The 16,661-nt window shown below is 38.8% G+C and overlaps 1 long non-coding RNA gene across 4 annotated transcripts in view; it reads right to left on the minus strand.

Moving 5' to 3' along the window:
• Window positions 1-2,094: 2,094 nt before the first annotated feature.
• The window catches only part of LOC131280703 (uncharacterized), a 53,755-nt gene continuing 39,188 nt past the window's right edge, over window positions 2,095-16,661 (minus strand). For all 4 annotated transcript variants that reach the window (XR_011645768.1, XR_011645769.1, XR_011645767.1 and 1 more), the window contains 3 exons: window positions 10,549-10,665; window positions 3,259-3,339; window positions 2,095-2,879 (listed from right to left, as the gene is read on the minus strand). This is a non-coding gene — a long non-coding RNA (uncharacterized lncRNA). The remainder of the gene's footprint in view (window positions 2,880-3,258; window positions 3,340-10,548; window positions 10,666-16,661) is intronic.

Below are 16,661 nucleotides of genomic sequence, written 5' to 3' on the forward strand. Positions count from 1 at the left end.
GGCCCTGGGGAATTGTGCAAACCTACCAACACACCACAGAGTCAACTGTTAGACATTGTTGTTGTGTGTGTGTGTGTTTTAATGCTGAGAAAATAGCCTGGGAGCTCTGCAGGAACAGTGCCATCACTGTGTTTTTCTTATCCCAGCTAGGTTCTCACACTCGCTGGAGCTCTTGCATCTACTGTACAATGAAAACATACTGTGGGAACAACTGAAATTGCATCTCAGCGGAGGAGAAGGAGTACGTTATCTCCTGTTACCCAACTCCATGCTCTTCTGACCCATCCTTGCATCAGATCTGCACAACGAATGGAGCATGATAAGCACTGAATTCCCCTGTTTTTGTGGAGAACATATGAGAGTAAGCAGTAAAAAGTACATCTAACTGCGGAAAAGTTCATTAGAGCTGTGCAAAAGCTTTTCAAGGATATGCAAGTCCAGAAAGGGCTCCCAGTGAGTAATGATCTGAGAGTGGCCCCAAGTTATCCCCTATAACAAAGAAACAGGCAGCTTTGTGGTACCACCGAGGAACAGCCAGACAGGCAAAGAATTCTGCACCATTGAGGAAGTTCTGGAGCAATGAAAAGGCTGAGAAAGAGAAGAGCCTCACTTCCAATCATGGACATGGAAATCCATAGCTCCCAGGCTTTCCTAACTCAGGACCTCAGATTGAATACAGTGGGTCCTGGCCATCTTCCTGCTATGGTCCCTTTGACAAACCACAATACAAAACAGAAGCTTCCACTGCACTGGGAGATCTTCTCAGACATCCCCAGTGATTCCTTCGGAATGGCCTTTACCAATTCAATTCTTTCTACCTGCTTCCCATATGCTGATGATCCTTAGGGTAAGGAGATGGTGGGTTTCTTGTTCTTTTGCCCTTTCACTGAATGGCTTTACCACCCTCTTCTGCCTCACTGACCATATTTGTGTGATGAAGTTACTACAGATATCCCTGGCCTGAAACTCTCCTAATTTCCTTCTCAAATTTCTACTTCCCGACATTCCACGAGCATATCATATGCACAAATTCAAATTCCTTATTTTCTCACTCATCTTGGGCTCACAGTTTTCTGGGCTAAAAAGTGTCATATTTGGACCCTACTTTTACCTTCAGTTCCTCAACCAATTGGTCAATCACCCTGAATGAGAAGGAAGGTCCCCTGTCACTTGTGACACCTCAGTTCCTAGTTTCTATTGTATCTCACCTTGACTCTCCCCTTCACCTCTCTTTTGTTGGATCATCATCTTGCTGCATCGCTCACCTGGCTCACTGCAGGAGGCCCCAGGGATCGAACCTGGCTCTTCCCATATGGTAGACAGTAGCCCAATCACTGGAACCACATCCGCTTCCCCCAAGACTTCCTTAAGCACCTGTAAAAGTAGGTGCTTCATTTGTAAACTGTAAACCAACTTTGATTTTACCAGTGTAGGACTTTCTACACCATTAACAGAAGACATATTTGTCAACCTGTTCTACTGGTATAGGACTAGCTCCACAGGGTACAGATGGACAGTAATCCACTAAAGGAAGTGTGTTTCTATTGAGTGAATTATGGCAGATAGGCAAGCTGCCCCAAAATGCCAGCAGTCTTCCCTCAGGATGAAGAGAGTAGGCACAGCCTAACAAATTGTAATCTACTGGGCCTCATGGCCAGATGGAGATCAGAATCCAAGAAGAGCCTAGTGTAGTGTCAAAGTTGCCAAAATCCAGAAAGGCAACTAAACTCTGAACTTTCCATCAATCTCATTCAGCTATTGAAAAAAACCACGATTTTTTTTTTTTTTTTTTAACAAGGAAGAACTCTGGATTTCAAATCAAAAGGTATAGATTTGAGTCCTGGCTCTACCCTGATTTGATTGTGTAATATTGAGCAAGTCACTTAACCCGTCTGTACCTCAGTATCCTCACCTGTAAAACAGAGATAATACTTACCTTGCAGTGGTGTGAAATAATTTTATAAAGTTTAGAACATAATATGAATGTCATTTTTATAATACATTTCTACTATTAAGAATTATATTCAGTAAAACAATATGTTTATAACCTGTTTATTATTATCACTGAAGAATGCAACCACAGAGAATCATTGGTCTTTATGCCTGTGTAGTATTTTAATCAACATACATGGAAATTGTTCAGGTGTTTTCTTTAATGTCATTCAGCAGACTTATGGCAAATGTCAAAGTCCCTGGAGGAAACATGAAGCTATGAAATTTAAGAGTATTTTTTTTTTCTCCCTGCCCCCTCGTTGTTTGCACTTGCTGTGTCTGTTCATCTTCCTTGTTTCTTTAGGAGGCTCTGGGAACCAAACCCAGAGGAACCAAACCTCCAATGTGGGAAGGAGATGCCTAATTGCTTGAGCCACCTCCACTCCCTGCTTTATTGTGTCTCTCATTTGTGTTTTTCTTCTTGTGTCTCTTGTTGTATCATCTTGTGTCAGCTTGCTGCACCTGCACTTCATGTCAGCTTTCTATTCTTTCATTTTTTTCTTTTACAAATGTCTTTTATTTTATTTATTTTTTTTCAGTTCTCTGTCTTGCTCATCCTCTTTAGGAGACACTGGGAACCTCTGCTCCCTGCTTTGTTGTGTCTCTCATAATGTTTTTCCTTTTTTTTCTCCTTATGTCTCTTGTTGCATCAGTTTGCCATGCCTGCCCATCATGCAAGCTCATTGTCTTCCTTAGAAGGCACCAGGAACCAAACCAAGGACCTCCCACATGGTAGGCAGGAGCTCAATTGCTTGAGTCATTCTGCTTCCCAAGAGTATTTTTATAATTCATTGTCCATCACCTTTCATGTTCCAAATCCCGCCTCGAAATGTTCATTCCTTATGTATGTTTAGATGTGGCAAAATCGTCTGGACAAAAGGAAAGGTCTTCAAGGCATAATAGCAAGGTCAGAAAAAAGATGGAGAGATTTGAGGACATAAAAATTGTAAATGTCAACAAAGCGAAAATAAAGACTCATAAGCACAATTCAAACATTACAGACGGAGTAAAGTGTAGCATATGGTAAAGAAAAAGTGTTACATTCCTTAAATTTAAAAAATATATTACTAAGAAAATTGTAAATAATCCCACGGGAATACAATGTTCAAGTGGCACATTAAGATAATTCATGAGAGGAAATGCAAATGAGCAATAAACATATGGAAAATGCCTAATCTCCCAAGATATTAAAGGAATGAAAACTAAAGCACAACACTATGTTTTACTTATCAGATTGGCAAAGGTTTAAAAGATGCTCCTACTCACTGTTGGCGAGCATGTAGAAAGTGGGTATTCTCATAAACTGTTGGTGGGAAATAATTCTTGGTACAGTCTTTCTGGATGTACCTATATTTGGAAATACCTGTAAAAATCTAAAATATGCAAACCTTCTGGCCCAACTAATCCACATCTAGGAATTCATTCTGAAGAAATCATCAGACAAATATCCAAGATACATGTACAAAGTTAAATCTTCATAGAGTTATGTATTATGGAAACTTGGACATAAGCTAAATATCCAAGGAATTAATTGAGTAAATGATGGAACATACATACAGTAGAACATTACAAAATTGATATAGACCTAGTTACTAGCATGAAAAAAAATCCATTACTAAGAGATTAAATGTATTCCAGACAATGAAAATTATTAACTTGGTTACTGCTGTTGGATGGAATTATGGGTGATAGTCACTCTATTTTTTTATCAAGATTTTTATTATATAAAGCATGTACTAATTCCTTCTATATTAAAATGGATAAAAGCTGTTTACAAAATAGTTATTTTTTAAAAAGAAATATAACTATTCTCACAATACTTACTTCACATCACCACATTTAAAGTATGACTCCCTTTTATCTTAGTAGATACTGATTGAGACCCATTCTAGACTATTCCAACACAATATTCTCTCTGGGAGAGACTGATTTGTATTCATCCTCATAGTCTGATATGTTAATTTAAAAACTGAAATAATACCTTATTCTTTTTTAGCCCCCAATCCTTCCCTAAGAATTGTTGCTTCCTTTTCAGATGTTTTTCTGCTGCTAGGGTAAATCTCATCTGTACACCAAAGAACCTAATTGCATGGAGTGTTTTTTTCACACAAGGTTGGTGTCTTCTCTGCTTTAGCCTGCCTCTCTGTGAGATAACTGAGGACCCAGACCAGGGGTTATTTTATTCAAAAACAGCAATGCAATTCCATTTTAAAAATCAGTCAATTCTGTTTTTAAAAAAAATGTATTTGGGGTCTAGAGAGATAATCTGATAGAGCAAAGTTTAAGCATATGGATTCTACAGCAAGACTTCATGGATTTAAATTCTAACCATTTTACTTACTAGCTCTGTAACTTTGGCAAATCACTCTGTTGTCCCACCTATAAAATTGGCATTATTACTATCTTCTTTATAGGGTTGTTGTGAAGATTAAAAGAGAAATTACATGCAAAACACTTGATGCAGTGTGTGATCTGTAATTAGCCCTCAAGTGTTCTAGTCATTAATAATATCATTTGTCATTGTTACCTGTTATTGTGCAATTTCAGTTTCTGTAGGTCAAGGATCTGGGCGTGGCATAGCTGGGACCTCTGTTTCAGAGATTCTCATGAGACTGCAATTCAGGCGCCAACTGGAGCCATAGTTACAGACTCAGCGAAGGAAGTAGCCCCTCCCAAGGTTACTCAAGCGCTGGTTGGACTGAGAACCTCAGTACCTCACTGGGGTTGCCCCCAGGTCTCCGCAGGGCAGCTCACCACATGGCAGCTGGTTCCACAGAGTGAGAGAGCAGGAGGGCAAAAGATGGAAATCACAAAATCTTAGAAGTGACAGTCCATCGCTTTTGCAATATTCTATTCCTGAGAAGCAAGTCTCTAGTTCCAGCCCATGCACAAGGGGAAGGGTTTCCATAAGGGAGTGAGTACAAAGAGGTGGGAATCACTTGGGACCATTTTAGAAAAAGCAACCACATCATTATCCAAATTTTTCCAGGAAAGCACTAACTTTTGAGAATTATATTGTATGGATCTTGGAGAATTTTGTAAACCCCGACAAACTGCAAAGTGTCCAATTGAAGTAAGAGATCATTCTATCTGAAATTTTTAGATCTATGTGGACATGGTGATGAGGTAGTTCACAGACAGGTCCCACATAAGGGAAAAAGGGGTGTTCTATAAAAACAATAAGATTGACAGTTTGTTTTCCAAATAAAACTCAACAAACTGTCCTCTGAGATATTTGTTAGCCAACTTTTAAAAGAATTAGACACCACTCTTGCTCTTAGGGTCATCTTCCTCTTAGGACAAAAAAATAGTTGTACATTCAAGAGTTCAGTGATGCCTCCAACTACTTCTTACTGTCTTCTTGTTCCTAAGTGTCCTGGGGCTGTTGTTTTATTTTCACTATTCACCCCATGCTGGAAATAGTCCTATTTTTTTTATCCCTCAAAGCACCGGAGACATTTTCTCTTGCTTGATTCCAGAGAACAATTTAGCTCTTTCTGGGCCTCCCAATTTTCTTCCCAGATTATGCCTGGGGGTCTCTTCTTATACTACAAAAACTAAAACAAACAAACAAACAAACGCCACAACCACAGCAACAACCAAAGAAATGTAAAAGGAATTTCATCCTTCTATCCTTTGAGTGGGGAAGCCAGCTTGAAAAATGGTGTGATCTTCTTTCTCATCACACAAATTATAACTTAATATTAAATATACTTCTTCCTTTTATGATTACTTAAATAGAAATACATGTATCCTGTTCATGGACTGGAAAACATTAACCCCACCTTCTCCCCAGTTGATCTATTAGGTTCAATACATTGCTAATTAAAACCCCAGCAGGAATCTTTAAAATATGAATGGACAAACAAATGTTAAAATATATATGGAAATGCAAAGATAAAACAGCCAAGATAATCTTTAAAGAAGAAACTGAAAGTTGGAGAATCTAAACTACCAGATTTCAGGACTTACTGTAAACTAGTCCACTGTAGTTAAGACGATGTCATGTTGTCACTCTGATAGACTAAAAGATTAGTGGAATAGAATAGAGAGACCAGAAATAGAACCACATATATATAGACCATTGATTTTCAATAGAGGCACCAATGAAAATCAATGAGGAAAGGAAGTTCTTTATAAATGGTTGTAGGAACATCTGGATATCCAATGAAAAACAATAAACCTTTACCTCTACTTCATTCCACACCTAAAGATTAACTTGAGACAGCTATAAACATGAAAGATAAACGATAACAGTGCTGTAAATTAAATTCACAAGTGAAAAATATATATACATATACAAATAAGGTTAAAAGGGGGAAATTTTAGGTTGTATATATGTTACTAGAATAAACATTCTAAAAATGCATAGAATGGTACAATGCAACAGTGAACCTTATTGTAAAATATAGACTGTAGTTAATAGTACTATGATGATTTGAAACTTTATGTACCCCAGAAAGATATATTCTTAAATTTAATCCATTCCTGTGAGTGTGGATCCATTCTAAGTAGAATCTTTTGATCAGGCTGCTTCACATTTAAGGTATGACCCACCTCATTTAGGATGGGTTTTAATCATCTTACTGTAGTCCTTTATAAATGGCATGAATACAGAGAGATAGAATGCCACAGAAGAAGCTGAAAGCAACAAAACCCAGAAAAGAAGGGAGAGACCAGCAGACACCACTGTGTGTCTTACCATACGGCAGGGGAACCAAGGCCAGTCTTTGGGAAGAAAGCATCACCTTGATGATGCTTTGATCTGAATATTTTCTCAACCTCAAAACCATAAGCTAATAAATTCCCATTGTTCAAGCCTAACCATTTCATATCTGCTTTAAGCAGCCTAGGGAAACCAAAACAGATGTTGGTACCAGGAGAGTGGGGTGCTGCTATTGCAAATATCAAAAATGTGGAAACAGCTTTGGAATTGGTTAATGGGTAGATGCTGAAAGAATTGTGTGGTGCCTGATAGACAAGGCCTAGATTGCTTTGAAGAGACTGTAGAAATATGGATGCTAGAACCAAGGATCTCTAGCAGCTGGTCTTTGGGAAGAAAACATCACCTTGATGATGCTTTGAACATTTTCTCAGTCTCAAAACCATAATCTAATAAATTCCCATTGTAAAAGCCAACACATTTCATAGTATCTGCTTTAAGCAGCCTAGGAAATTAAAACAAGCAGTTACACAAATGTTCTTTCATCAGCTGCAACAAATGGATCACACTGTTGCAAGGTGTTAATAATGGGTGGCATATGGGAACTCTATATTTCATGCATGATTTTTCTGTAAATGGAGAACTTCTCTAATATTTATTTTTCTTAGAGAGGTGTTAAAGGCATTAATTATAAAAGAAAAATTAATAAATTGTTCTTCAAAATTAACAATTTTGTGTCATCAAAAGACAATGCTAAGTGAAAGGATAAACCTTAGACGAAGAGAAAATATGTGTAAGACAATATCTAACAAAGGATTTTATTTGGAATATTTAATTAATAAATAAAAAGAACCCAATTAAATAGTGGACAAAATACCAAAACAAGCATTTCATGAAAAATAGTATCCAAATGGCCAATAAGCTAATGGCAAGATCCGCAAAATCATTAGTCATCACTGAGCTGCAAGTTAGCATAAAACATCCATCAGAAAGATGAAAGAAAAAAAGAAATAAAGAAAAAGACTGACAATACCAAATGTTGCCAAGAACATAGAGTGACTGGAACTCTCACACTTTGCTGATGGGACTAAAGATATTACAACTACTTTGGGAAAATGTTTGGTGATTTCTAATCAAGTTAAACATCATCCACCCCAAGATAATGCAATTCACTGTAAGTTTTTTACGTATAAGAAAGAAGTACATATGCCTACAAAAGACAACTACAAGAATGCTCATGGCAGCTTTATTCACAATAAGCCAAGACGGTTTATTTAGGAGAGTGAGTATTCACAATACTCACAGATGTCTAGCAACAGGTGAATAGGTAAATTATAGTATATGCAGTGGGATAGTAGATACCATGTGTGGAATACAATACAGTAATAAAAGGAAATGGAGTCATGAGCCTGCAACACCACAGAAGAACTAAAATAAAAATATATATGTATATGCTGAGTGAAAAAGAGAGCCACTAAAGAGTACAACTTATATGATTTTCCTGAATAGGCAAAACTAGTCTATGATGATAGACAGGAGAATAAAGATTACCCTAAGGTTGGGGAGGTGGAAGCTATTGACTGGAGGATGTTACCAGGGAACCTTCTGGAATGATATAAATGTTTTAGATATTGATCTAGGTGAAGGCCACATAGATATATAAACACATAGAAAGTCTTTGAGCTGTACACTTAAGATTTGCACATCTTGTGATATGTAAATTACACTTCAATAAGCATAGAAAAATAGTATTGAAAAGCTTTTTTCTAATTATACAGTGTAGCAGTTTGGTATTATTTATGAATTCCAAAAATAGATATTGGATTATGTTTATAAACTGGTCTGTTCCTCTGGGTGTTTTAGATTGTATTAACTTCAGAAATTTCACTTTTACTTAATTATATTTTGATTAGGGCTTTGATTCGGCCACAACAGTAGGACATTGAGGAACAGAGAAAACTACACAGCAGAGGAGTTAATTGGAGTTTTTTGCTGCTGGAACCCTGAGAAGCAAACACACAGGAGAACACAGAATGATGATGGCTCCAGAGACACAGTGGAGGCCCCAAGAGGAGAGAGAGCCTGATAATCTACAGTTGACCTTGTGGAGAGAACAGAGCAGCTGAGCCCAGAGAGGAACAAGCCCCAGGAAAGAGATAAGACTTATTCCAGCCTACAGCTGATATTGGAAGAAGCTGGGACCACGGAGCCTTAAGACAAAGAGGGAGACTGAACCCTTGCAGATGTCAGCAGCCATCTTGCTCCAACACGAGGCAACAGACTTTGGTGAGAGAAGTAACTTAACGCTTTATGGCCTGGTAACTGTAAGCTTCTACTCCAAAGAAATACCTTTATAAAACCCAACAAATTTCTAGTATTTTGCATCAGCATCCCCTTTGGCTAATACATACTGTATCTCCCACCCCAATTCCAATGTACCCCTAAAAACCTTCAACATTCTACTATGTCCTGTTTGGGGAAGTATATCCTCCCCTTGTTTCTGAGAATTACTGAGTAATTTTCTTATTGAACAGCTCTTTATGGAGCACCCACTATGTTCTCCAAAGAGCTGAATTGGGTTTGTGGAACAACAGAAGGAAGCCAGCCACTTTATTCCTGTGGTACATCTGCCCTGTGATTGTCCTGTGAAGAGTCAACCCCCAGTGATACACCCAAACTTTTGATTCACCCAGAATGTGAGGCAGGGGGCCTCACATGCAGACAGGAGAGTGAGTGGGAGGTAGGGGAGCCTCACTTCCATTTGACCCCCTTATCCATTTTCTCATGAGCTTGCTTAAAAGAATTCATGGTGAGGAGCTCAGGCGGGAGACTCCTTTGATAGACAAAAGGTTGTCAAACCACCTTCAAAGTTGTGGAGATAAGTCAATAAGACTCATTTCCTTCCTATGAATACCAAGGAACTGATGGTCAGGTCAGAGCCAACTTTGTAGATAAAGGGAGAGAGGTCAAGCACATGGGAACTTGGGGTGGGGAGGGGTCTAGGGTGTCCCCAAGGTCTGTGGGCACTTGGGACCATAGTCTTCAGAGAAATTCTCCTGAATGTTTCCCAAGTTTCCTATTCTACGAAACAGAATTAGATCCAGGCTCTGGTGCCAATGGCATAATCAGCATTTCATCAGCCTTCACCAGCTCTTAAGAAGACAACATCCAAGATTCTTTTTTTAGGAATTTCAGGGCTCCAAAGCTGAGAAGCAATGCTGTGTATAAAACTTGGATGGATCCCATTCTACAGTTTCTCATTCATTGCCTCATTATCCTCAACTTCTGAGGATGCTGATAACCTCTCTTACCTGAAAAATGTATAACCTTGCACCACAAAGTAACAATTATAAAATATTATTTATTTGTGGTATTTTTATAATTACACACATTGTTATTAAAGGCTTTCAGGAATAAACATAAGAAAAGAACTGTTTGATGAACTCACAATATGAAACTCTTAAAGAGTGTATACAAATATTAAACCTTAGAGACTGTAAAAAAAGAGATTAATGAAACATGTATCAATTTTAAATGATTATCATTTCCTTTTCATTAACTACCTAGGAAGGCACTTATTCCAACAAAATCTCTGTTTTGACATTACCTCCAGAACTTGTTCATCAGTAACACATAACGCACTAAGATAAAATGAAACTCATTATTTTATAATTACAACTTGCTTTAATTAAGAAAGATGTTGGCCTGGCTTGCAATATCTGCAGTTCAAAGGCATGATTTTGAAAATTAATAGAAAGCAAGACCAGAATTATAGAAATAAGTGACCAGCCTCACAAGCAGTCTTTTGAAAGAGACAGTAGTCATTTGAGATAATAACACCTTTTTGTAAAACAAAACAAATACAAAATTAAGAGAACTCCGCCAAATCTCACCATGTTGTTGTCACTTCTTGTACTGCTGAGTGCTCATGCATATTTATATCACAAACTATGTTATCAATCTTTGGATGAACGCTGTTTATTTTTCAAAAGATGATTTGTGCATATTTCCTGTTAATAAATTGACATATGTTAACTGAAGAAAATTCAGAAAACACAGAAGAGTATAAAGAAAGTATAACCATCTATAATCCCACCATGAAAGATTAGGTAACATTATTAAAGGCAACTTAAATACTTTCTCTTAAAAACGATTATACCGAACCTGAAATTGCCAAGCTCTTTGAGAAATTAAATTCAGGAAATTTTTAAAGGCCATTAACTAAGTCTTTGTATTTACTGAATACTGAAGGATAAAAACAAACAAACAAACCTAGTTACAGCATTCTGTCTATGTGTTAGACCTCAAGTAATCACTCCAAACAAATGAAAGGCTTTGGCATTAGGGATTCTTAACATATCATCTGAGGAGTAGTGTCTTTCCCAGCCCAGAAAGCTGCCTCCACCACAGAATGGAGCATGCTGTGGGGCTGTTTGTCTTTCCAGGAAGTTGGCAGGAGTGAAACAGAATAGGAGGCGCCACAGCTTTCCCCTCTGGACTACAGAATGGGGGCACTGTGACCTGCCATCCAATAACCATGACCATGGCCAAAGCCCAAGCAATCCTGCCAGCACCCACACTCCACAAAAAGAGGGATCTGCTCCTCCTGAGGGCACTGAGGTTTACCAAGGAGGGCATAGATTAGGAAGAAAGCTTTTATGACAAAGTATCTTCCAGAGTTCTGGAATCTAATCCCAAGTCTGCATACTAATCACTATATTTGTGAACCAGTAAAGATACGTGACATTGCAATTCCTACAATTACATCACTAGAAAGCCAAAGAAAACCAGCTGAAAGGGCACCTCCTTATACCATCTTCTGGTCTTCCTTCAGTCACATTGATGTCCCTCCCCTATGTCCCAATACTGAGCCAGGTTCTAACTCCATGGACCTGCAGCCAAGTAGAGGGGAGTGGGAGTGGGAGCTGGAGACTTGGGAGGTACTGGCATACAGGTGATGGTTGAAACCATAAGGTTAGATCTTGTCTCCAAGAGAGGAAACAGAGCAACAAGGGGGAAAGAGCAGGTACATAGGAGAGTTTTAAAGTCTGACATGACACACTGGCTAAGTGGATGTAGGGGACAAGAAACAGGGAACACATGGATGGTACCTCTATTTTTGGCGTATATTGTAATATTATTTGTCATCTATACATCTTCTTTATATGAAGCACCTCGATAGCAGGAACTTTGTCTTATTTATCTTTGGGTCTTCCTTAGCACCCAAAGATGCTTAGTTAATACCTAGAGGAGAAAGAGAATAGAAGAAAAGGGAAGAGGAGAAGAAGCAAAGAAGAAGGAGAAAGAGTAGAAATAAGAAAGGGAGGTAAGAGTAAATCAGTCAGAAAGGTAATATTCCCCAAAGCCTTCCCTGTCCAGCCTGCTTGTTATAAATTTAGTAATTCTGTGGCCAAGTCAAGCTGTGAACCAGAAAAGGCATTGCCAGGAAGCCTGAATGTAGAGCGTTTGACTGCAGCAGATTCTCACAGCCAAGGGAACTCAAGACCAGTGAGGGAAACTGGCCCCCACAGCAGAGACAAGGAGCCGTCTTCACATGCAGAGAGCATGGTGTTTCTAGACCTACATGAGAAAAGGGATCATAATGGCCATGAAGTCAGGGCATCTGAAATAAAGAGTTTCATTGGTTCTCTGGGGTGCCTAAAGAAAAAGCAGTAAACTAAAGCCTAGGATCTCAGTTGTCCTGAAATTGAAAAATAAGCGCACATAAAAAATGTGGTAACGGCAAGAAGACCCAGCATTTATGATTATACATTAACACTAGTGCAATGATTTATAGGAGATAAAGACTCTGAGGTGGAAATGAATGGGTCAAAATGGGGCTGGTTCACAGAGGTTTAATACTGCATTGATAGAAGAATGATGATGGCAAGTGAAATTTCCCCAAGTATCTGTGGCCTCAACCTTCTAAAAAACTCCTCTTTACTTTCGCCCAACGAAAGTCCATCTCCCTTTTACTTTGTAGGTCCTTGAAGCTAATAAATTATAGAACTACTTGCCTAGAAAAATATTTTGTGTGCAAAGAATCAATCGTAATCTAGAGGAAACACTCCCTGTCTGAATTCCAACAAACCTGCTCCATGATATGGTTGAGTTCTCACACTTTGCCCAAAGCCAAGAGACATACCATGAATAGAAACAGGTCCTTGATCCAACACTCTTCCGCCCTATTGCAAATTTAGTTCTCAGATAGGGAGGTGGGATAGGGGATGGGAGGGTTAGAAAATCTTTTTTCTCTGGCCATACTTGGAACTTTTTGTTTAGTCTGAAGAAACCCAAACAACACAGTTCTTAAGATTCCACACTTTTCATTTTGGCTTTGTTTGTATATGCTATGTGCACCAAAAAACTGTCAAAGTACAAAATTCATTTCTAGAGTAATTTAATCTTTTAAGACTGCTCATGCTAAACAATGAATTAAAATAGTGTGGTGCTTTTCTGTAGTTCCTTTGAAGTACAACATGAAATCTCTGGGTACTTAGAAGAATTTGCTTAACAACTCAACCAGACAATACTTGCCCTCATTTCCAAATTAAAAAATACTTTCATAAATGGCATAGCATGGCCTACTCCTTTGGTTGGAGTCCTCATTTTTGGTCTAACTTTCCCTTCTGCCAACTTCCCCACCTGCCTCCTCCAAGGTGGGCATGAAGCACCAATCATTTCTTTGCAGAGTTCACACACACACATTGATACCTACCTTCTAAGAAAACCCATTAATCAGTGATTTAGAATTCAGTTACTTTTAACAGCAACCTGAGAGTAGAGGAAAAAGGATAAACAATTCTAGTTAAAGGCTCTAATTCCCAGGAAAGAAACTGTCCTCTGAATATGCCAATCTCATTCTGTCTTAGTCCTTACTTTAAGTTCTAGGCATTTGGACATAGAATGATAAACAATCTTGTGTTTTTATGAAACTGTTCTTTGTGAGTATCTTGTGAGCTTCCCAGGGCCAAATGTAGTGCTTCACACTCTTTGCTTCTGCTATAGTTCTTAGCAAGAAGAAGGATCACATTGCATAAACAATAATCCTTAGTGATTAAGACATGGATAAAGGAGTTAGACTTTGGACCAAAGTATGGACTTACCACTTTTTACCTTGAACAAGAAGTTACTTGAGGCTCTATTTCAACTGTAAAATGGGTAACTCATATAGTTATTGAAGGATTAAATGAGATAATATATGTAGTGAATTTAGAATACAGTAAGTCTTAAATATTTTCTAACATCATTCTGTGATAGGGGTTTTAGTTAGATGTGATGGTTAAATTAAGTAGTATTTAAGACAAAGTCTCTTACATGTTGTTATAGTAAAATTGTTTAAACCTCTCCCTCGATTTAATTAGTAAAAACTAAAGTGAAAAAGAAACATTTATTAAGCAGATACTAGAGGAAAAATTCTTAGCTAGACCTTTGCATTTTTTTTTCCATTTAATCCCCACAATAACACTGTGATGTAATTATTTATCTGTTTTTAAAAGTGAGGCAACTGAAGATGGCAGCAGAACAAGGTACTCCAAGAATCACTTGTCCTACAGTGCAGTTAGTAATCAGCCAGAGCTATGTAAATAACCTGCTTTGGAAGCCCAGGAGACCAAAAGAGCATCTTGTAACATCCTTCAAAGAACAGAAGGAGGAGACTGCCCATCTGCAGTGAAACTTTGGGAGTAGAGCACTCCAGATTGCAGAGGCTGGTGCCCATCCCCTGCTGGCACCACAAGCCTCAGGAACTATTCCCTGGCTGGAGTGGGAAGCGCCATTTCCCAAAATCAGGGAAGGAAGACATGGTCAAGTCCTGACTTCAGCTACTGATTAGTAAATTTGGCTGGCTAAAGTCCAGTCCAAAGAAGAGCTAACGTTTGAACCTGTCCAAGTCAGAAAGAGTCTGGTAGCCTCCATTTTAACTCTGCCCTCAGCATGAGGGGAAGCAGGACTAGTAGAAAATCACAGTGATGGTAGGGACCAGCTTCTTTCCACCCAAGTCAGATTGCTGTCACAGCCTGGGCTCTAAGCCTGCCTCCAGCAAAGAGGAACCTGAGAAGACCTGCGTCTATCTCACTGGGCAGCCATAGTGGCTTTCTGCCTGCATAGACTAAACTATTGGGCACTTATGTGGCTACATCCCTGTTCCCAGTAGGACAATGTTTGAGGGGGTGGCATTTCCTCAGCATTTCTGGGCTACTGCAGGCACTTTCAGCCTGCACAGACTAGATTGTTGGACACATATGGCTCCATCCCTGACCCCATACCCTTCAATAGGATAGGAGGGGCGGTGGTATTCTCTCATTCTCTCCAGGCAACTGCAGTTGCTTACAGTCTGCATGGAGTGGATTTTTGGCATACTTGTGATTCTGCCCACATTCCTGACAGGGAGGAGGAGGGGCAGTACTCCTTCAACCTCCTGGGCAATTGCAGTTGCTTTCGGTCAGGATTGTTGCACCATTGTGGCTCCATCCTGACCCTGACTGCAGAGGAGTGGAGCAGATATTTCGCCAGTCTATCCAGTAACTGCTGTCAGTTTTGACCTGCATGACTTAGTTTATTGTCCACATCTGCAGCTCCACCCCATCCCAGGCAAGGGAGGAGGGAGATAGAGCTTCATCAGTCTCTAAAGGCAACTACAGAAGGTCTGTGCCTACACATCTTGGATTACTGCACATGACTGAAGTTCCACCCGCACCCTTCAGGGGAGAGAGGTGAGAGAAGCTTCATCTGTTACTGGGGCAACTCAGGCAGCTTCAGCCTCCATGGCTTACAGTACCAACCACACCCTTGCCTCCCATTCTGCATCCAGCAAGGGAGAAAGTTCAAGAAACTGATGAAAAAATTCAGATTGGCTAAATAGGTACCACTATAAAGTTCCAAATTAATTTGTACCAAGTATCAAACAGGGAATGTAGCACAAAACCAATCAAATAGAAAGCCCTAGACAAAGAAAGAAGCTAAGGCCAGGTTAAATACATCAAATAAATCAGATGCTGAGAAATCAACAAAAAATTCAATCCATAAAAAGAAACAGGAAGATATGGCCCAATCAAAGGAAAAAAACTAGACCTCTAGATGTCATAAAGGAGTTGAGACAATAAATAATAGATGTTCAAACAAATCTCCTTAATAAATTCAATAAAATGGCTAAAGAGATTAAGGATATTAAGAAGACAATGGGTGAGCACAGAGAAGAATTTAAAAGTATAACTAAAAAAATAGGAGACCTTATGGGAATGAAAGTCACAATAAATGAAATAAAAAAATAACCTGGAGGCATATGACAGTAGATTTGAAGAGGCAGAAGAAAGGATCAGGGGGCTTGAAGGCATAATTTCCAAGCATACAAAAGAACAGATAAAGAAAGAATGGAAAATTGAACAGCATCTCAGGGAACTAAATGACATCCAGAGATGTGCAAATATACATGTCATGGCTGTCCCAGAAGGAGCAGAGAAGGGGAAAGGGGAAGAAGGAATATTCGAGGAAATAATGGTAGAAAATTTCTCAACCCCATTGAAGGACATAGATATCTGCGTCCAAGAAGCACAACATATTCCCATCTGAATAAATCTGAATATACCTACTCTGAGACACATACCAATCAGAATGTCAAATGCCAAAGATAAATCAAGAATCCTGAAATCAGCAAGAGAAAAGCAATTTATCACATACAAGTGATGCCCAATAAGATTAAGTGCTGATTTCTCATCAGAAACCATGGAGGCAGGAAGGCAGTGGTATGATATATTTAAGATACTGCAAGAGAAAAACTGCCAGTGAAGAATCTTATATCTGGCAAGATTGACTTTCAAAAATGAGGGAGAATTAGAATAGTCACAGATACATAGAAACTGAGAAAGTTTAGAACCAAGAGACTGGCTTTGTAGAAAACATAAAAGCCTGAAAAGAAAAGACAGTCAAGAGAGACTTGGATGAGATTCTAGAAATGAAGATAATATCAGTTACAAAGTATAAAAAGAATGGTGAAAATAAGATATGA

Source organism: Dasypus novemcinctus, chromosome 2 (genome assembly GCF_030445035.2).
Source record: "Dasypus novemcinctus isolate mDasNov1 chromosome 2, mDasNov1.1.hap2, whole genome shotgun sequence".
In the NCBI taxonomy this organism is placed as follows: Eukaryota; Metazoa; Chordata; class Mammalia; order Cingulata; family Dasypodidae; genus Dasypus; species Dasypus novemcinctus.